The 6713-nt window shown below is 26.9% G+C and overlaps 1 long non-coding RNA gene across 1 annotated transcript; it reads right to left on the reverse strand.

The window, feature by feature from the left end:
* Positions 1-4175: 4175 nt before the first annotated feature.
* LOC136998455 (uncharacterized) lies at positions 4176-6713 on the reverse strand. Its single transcript, XR_010889031.1, has 3 exons — positions 6038-6713; positions 5813-5890; positions 4176-5032 (listed from the first exon to the last, which is right to left on the reverse strand). It is a non-coding gene; the product is annotated as an uncharacterized lncRNA (long non-coding RNA).

The following is a 6713-nucleotide window of genomic DNA, read 5'->3' on the forward strand; positions in this document are numbered from 1 at the left end:
TATATAACAGTGTTTTTGAGAACTGCATACATGCAAGTAACATCAATTTCTGACGTATACATTATAGTTTGTTTTTCATTATCTGGATTGTCACCCAATATATAACAAATTATTGTTTTCGAGGACTTCGTAAATGATATACAATTAATTTATATATAACAATGTTTTTGAGGACACTTATACAGAGAGTATAAAAAAAGGTGGGAATCCCAGAATATCACGAAAAATATAAGTTTTATAAAAAAATGTTTCAGATAAAAGTTGTAGGATTTAAATTGATCTATTTTACTGAGCTTATCAGTTTTACTTTAGATGGAGACTCTGGAGATTTGAAGGTCATCTTTATTTTTTTAATGGGACCACACTAATTTTTTTATATAAATCAATTTCTCCCAATATTTGTCGTCAAAAATTGTAAGGGTAGAATGGCAAAAATTGAATAGTTTTCTAAATATTTTATACTTTAATTTGACATACTTTCCCACATAGCAAAGATCTCCCCAGGACATCCCAATTTGATCAAAATGGTCCCAGTTTGATCCAGAGCAAAACGTTATCCGTAGGATTACCTGAGGGTATCCCGTGTAGCATGTCCTGTGGATATCTTATGTACGATCTCCGCAGGACATCCCATTTTGATCAAAATGATCTGAACGATACAGATCGATAATAAATAGTTATTCGTAGGATTTCCTGAAGATATTTCTAGCACAAAAAAATATACGTACATTAAAATTGCTGTTTCTTCAAATTTAGCAAAAGATTTCTTACATAAATATTTTCTAGTAAGACATTTTTTTGCTTAATTTGAACAGAGAACAAATTTAATTTTGTGTGCATGCGTAGACACACATATAACATACAAATATAATTTTAATCCGTCCATTTGTTAAGATTAAAGTACAAGTAAAGTACAAGTATTCAAGTATCAAAGTACAAGTATTTTTTGTACAAGTAAAAAAAAATATGCAGCTGCATGTTGCAAATTACATATTTTTTCTTAAAAGCAACAATGTGTTTTCTTTATATCAATCGATTTGTCTCATTATTTTATGCATAAAAGTATTAAGGTAAGATTCCCGAAAATTGAATGTTTTACAAGATATTTTGTATTTTGTGTCAAAATGCTGTAATTTTCAAGCCTCATAACTCGAAAAGTATTTAATGAAAAATAACTTCATTATAGTGTTTCGGAAACGTCATTAGATTTAGTTATTAAATTATAAAAATTAGATTAATTTTCCATCTAATTCATTAAACATCTAGTTTAAAAAAATTAAAAATATATTGAGAGATATATGTTTATATTTATGTTATATAAATGTTTATACGTATTTGTAGGTGCAGTTCAATTAAAATACCCGCAAGCTACCGAGCACGAAATTTCGGAACCAATTAAATCATGGCTTCGTCATGCAACTGAAAAAATAAAAAAACTGAATGCTGCACGATAAAATATTCAATACTTTTTTATTATATTTTGTTCATGTGTATAATTTATACATAATATTAGCAATTTTATGTATAAAATATTATGTATGTAATATTATTCATATTAAGTTATAATATTTAGTAATATTAAGTTTATTAATTTATATCTAACACTGTGACTAGCAATTGTGCAATTTTGAAATGTACAAGACGTATCTTTAGTTTTTGTTTTTATATATACAAATTTTATTTTTATTGTGACTATTTTTACATTATATAGTAAATAAAAAATTTAAAAAAAAATTACATATTTTATAATAAAATGTGCTTCAAATGTACTATTATTTATATTACTTATACGTACTTTACCTTTTTTGAAATATGTCTATTTCTTAAAATAATGTAATATAATAGAAGCTTTTATTTTGAAGAAATTTTGCTAATAATCTTTCCTTTATGCTCATAAAGATACTTACATGTCAAATGTCTATATAAAATATTTGAAAAAAATATGTATTTTGAAAAAATGTTTCAAAAATTCTTTAGTTTTAAAGGAGTAATAAAAAATAGTAATAAAACAATATCTTGATAGTGATGTCATTAAAGCGAGATTGTCGTAATTTTTTAAAATATAAATAATAATTAATATAAAACTTTTCGAGAGAGAAAGAGAGAAATGTTACTTATTAAGATTACTGTTTTATTGCTTCCTTAACTTAAAACTAAACAATTTCTGTTTAAATCTTTTAAAAAAATATATTTTTTAAAGACATTTTAAATAAATATTTAAAATAGATATTTTTCTGGGTGGTATTTATAGTCCGATTTTATATTTAGAATCGTCTTATGATTTCATTCAACAATGAAATAATGTTGCGCAACCATTTTGTTGATTGAATGAGGTTTTAAAATGATTTCGAATATAAGATCGGATTATTTACACTATCCTATATTCAATAATTTTATTTGGACTTTATCTGAATAAAAAAAGATATCCAGGGGACATTGTTGGGATCTAATTTAATCATATGTAGGATATCCCAGGGATATCCCAGGGATTTATTTTTTGATGTCCTACGGATATCTGAAAAGCGGACATTTGGATATCCCACGGATGCCCTACGGATATCCTACGGCTTTGTACAGACATCCCAGGGATATCTGAAAATTTTTTACATTACATCCCACGGACATCCGTAGGATGAAATTTTGCTATGTGGGTTTACACTAACTATGAAATATCTCATTAAATATTCATTTTTCAATTATCTGACCTTAACACTTTTATGCACAAAATAATGAGAGGAATTAATTCGAATGAAATGTTGTAAAGAAAACGCATAATTGTTTTAAAAAAGTACAAAAGTGCGTTTTTATTAATCACCAATTAATTTGTCTCATTATTTTGTACATAAAAGTATTACGGTAAATCGGAAACAAAATATGAAAGAGATATTTTAGATCTTATATCAAAACGTGTCAAATTAAGATATAAAATAACTCAGAAAGTACTTAATTGAAAAGAACTTTATTATAGTGTTTTGAAAGGCTCTCGAGGTTAGTTACAAGAATATGCAATAAAAAATGGGGATTTCCATTTAAAAAATTAAAAGTGACCTTCATGTGACCTTCAAACGACTATCAAATTAACCGTACCGTCTTATGTCCCCCTCGAAGTCATGATACTCTTGTCTAAAACGTTTCTTCGTATCTCGCGCATTTTTTGAGATATTTGCCTGGGACAATTAAAATCGGACATCCTTTATATGATATATTAAAGATCTGATGGAATACTCCAACGGCAGTGTGCGCTCACACAACTGTTGTGTCGGCTGAATGCACCAATTAGATAAATGGAAGATTCAGACCGGTATTTATAATCTGTGTTTATATTTAAGATAATCTATTCATTAATTATATACAGCTGATATTGTTGTATTTTGATACGACAGATTTTTTAATCTTTAAAAGCATAATTTTTAAGAACATATTATTTTTTTAATAGTGCCGAGTAACGATTTTTACTTTTCTACCACTTGTTTTTATACGAAAAGACATTAAATGACTTTTAACAAAATCTTGGATTAACGGGACAAACTAAACATTAATAAATTTTTTTGATATGTAAGGTTAGGAAATCTGTCAACAAAATATAATCATCCATAAAAAACGCTTATGACAAGAATTTTAGAAAAACGTAAGAAATTAAGAAGAACGTTTTTGGCGCTCAATTATTTCATAATATTTAATTTTTCTACAATATATTTTTTTTGTATTTTCAAGGATGCTTGATGCTAGTAAGATGAGAGACATAAGGATAAAAAAAGGTACACAGTTCTGTTTTCCTGAAAAAAGTGTATCGTTGTGTTTTGTATGATTCAAGATGTTTGTTTGCATGGCTTTTTTTGTAATCATAATTATTATTTATTAAAATCGAGATAATGATGATAATGATATATTGATAATGATATGTAATAAATCTGTTATTAGGTAACGTATGCTTGTATTACTTGACGAATGTACAAATATTATATCTATAGTTTATTAAGAAAAGAACTGTGGCTGAAAATATATAAGGTTTTCAATAAACGTAAATGATCCTAAATCTATTGCGTTTAGTTCTATGGAGAATTGTTTATAATAGTGAGTCGACAGATAACAGAAGAAGTATAGCATATTTTTTATAGTAACGTATTATACATTCACATACTGAAGGAAAAAAAAATAGAAGATTAATTCAAATTTCATATATAATTCAGTTTCGACATATTATTTGACAAACATACAAATATTATAGGTATTTTATTAAAAATATAACTCTGTTTACAATTTGTAATAATTTTAATAAAGAAAAGTGATCATAAATCTGTTTCTTCGAGTTTTACAAAGTATGATTTACAATAGTGAAGTGGATAGTAGATAGCCAAAAAATTATATATTAAATAAAAATAAAATTATATATAATAATAATAAAATAATTGTGTAATAATATACTACACACATTCACATTTGCATACTTGATACTTCAAGAGGAAAAAGTACATTTGACTTTGTAAGAGAAACAAAATAGTATAAGAATACCAATATATATATATATGGAATATATTAATTCAAGTTTGATATATTAAAATTTTGACATATTTGACAAACATAAAAATATACTTGTTTCTTTAAGAAAATAACTATGCTTATAATATATTATAAATTTGATATAACTTAATATAACTCGTTATAAATCTTATGCTTTTACCTTTTCAAAGTATTGTTTAGAATATAGTGAACAGACACATAGCAGAAAATCCGAAGGCATTAAAAATACATTTGACATTTGATTCAGAGAAGAAAATACAAAGAAATATAGCAGAACAAATAGAAAATTAATTTTATTTTGGTTACTTAATTTTTTTAAGTTGATTATGCAACCATGTTTTTATTTGCGGAGATGATCTATGTCTTAAGCAAGAGTTTTGTTTTATGACTTCATGAATTGCCTGTAACGAAGGTAACTTGCCATTTCTTATGATTTCATCGAATGCTGTTAGCACCACTGTTTTTTCACATTCACTCCATCGTTTTCGCTTTATGTGACCATGTGGAGAACCTATAAAAATGTTGGCCATTTGTACAATGTTACTATATGGAGAACCAAAAAAATGACCATTTGTGCAGTGTTAGAATTTTCGTACCAACTGTATAAGTTGGTATAGTATAATTAGAAGTTTTGTATGAACTGTATAAGTTATATAAAGTAAGTACTTATAGAATCAATTTATAAATTATAATTTTATTAAATATTATGCTACATATAATTTACTCGATCGACCTATATCATACTTTATATCATACTTTTTATTTTAAATTTTAACAACTGAATAATCAATGAAAACATTGTCAGTTGAATAGATTTGCTGTAGCGTAATGTAAATTTTTAAATTAAGATTATTTCTCATTAAGAGATTACATTTTAACTTATTTAAATTTTAATAGTTGACGAAATAAGTCGAGTAAATTTAATGTGACACAATGTAAATATGTAGGTGTAAATTGAAAATTATGCCATTGACCAATCAATTGTTAAATTATAAGTTTTGCCTTTATATTTTGACACAATAATCATTGACACGTGATTGTCTCTAGTATCATAATATATTTGTTCGCATCGTATGCTCCAACATGCTCCTACTCGCTCCAATACTATAGCTCCAATCTATTACCATAGTATTACGTTACGTATATTATAGATTGGAGTGTATTGGAGCGAGTAGGAGCATGTTGGGGTATTGCGACACGAGCAAACCTAATATAGCTTGCAACTTTCTCACACGTGTGCGCGTATTTATTATGATAATAAATTCAAAATAAAACATTATAATATACTTACTAGACCGTCTTTTAATTTTTGGTACATTTGCAATTCCTGATTTAGATGTATTATCAAATGAGCTATTATCATTTGTTTCTGTAATTAGAATATATATCGTATTGGTAGATGTCACGTAGTTAATAAGGATATTTTGATAGAGATTTATGTAACTGACACAATGTTCTCATGACTCACATAAAATTAACATCATTAGTATAATTAATTATTTATGATAATTTGTACCTTCATTTATAGCTGCTTCTATATTTTCTCCCCTAATATCTTGTTCATCATTGTTGCTACTATCTTCACTGAAACTTTCCTCTGTACTTTGAGAATCACATCCATGAGCCGCTTCTAAATGTTGTGTAATATTCAAAATATCACGACTAATAATGGGTTGCCTGTACACTTCCCTGTGTATTTTTTCAGCATGTCCCATGAAGTTTGCAAGATCAGATATTTCTGTGTCAGCAAGCTCCATACTTGCACAAAATGTAGCAATGTGCTTTCTTAGCTTAGTGCCGCGTAATAAATGTGCAACTTTTGCATTACAATCTTCAGAAAATTTTCTCATAAGAACACAAGCTCTTAAATATTTAAAACGTTTTCGATTATAGCTTGGAAGACCAAAGATGTATGGATTTTCTGCAGAAACTTTCGCGTTTTCGCGAAATTGTAGTATTAATTTTATACATTCTAATAAACTGCAATTTAATATCACAGGTACTGTGCGACCAAGTTTGCCTCTAATCACAAAGCGTACATATTTCTTTGCTGCTTCTTGTGCTTTTAATGAAATTTTTTTAAAGAGATCAGTTGTGTCTAGATCAATACCTTTATACTGTTCAAAATCTGCTATAAGCATGCGTTCAATTTCACCAGCTCGTTTACGATTGAATAATTGAACTGAGGTTAA

Source organism: Linepithema humile, chromosome 3, assembly GCF_040581485.1.
Source record: "Linepithema humile isolate Giens D197 chromosome 3, Lhum_UNIL_v1.0, whole genome shotgun sequence".
NCBI lineage: Eukaryota > Metazoa > Arthropoda > Insecta > Hymenoptera > Formicidae > Linepithema > Linepithema humile.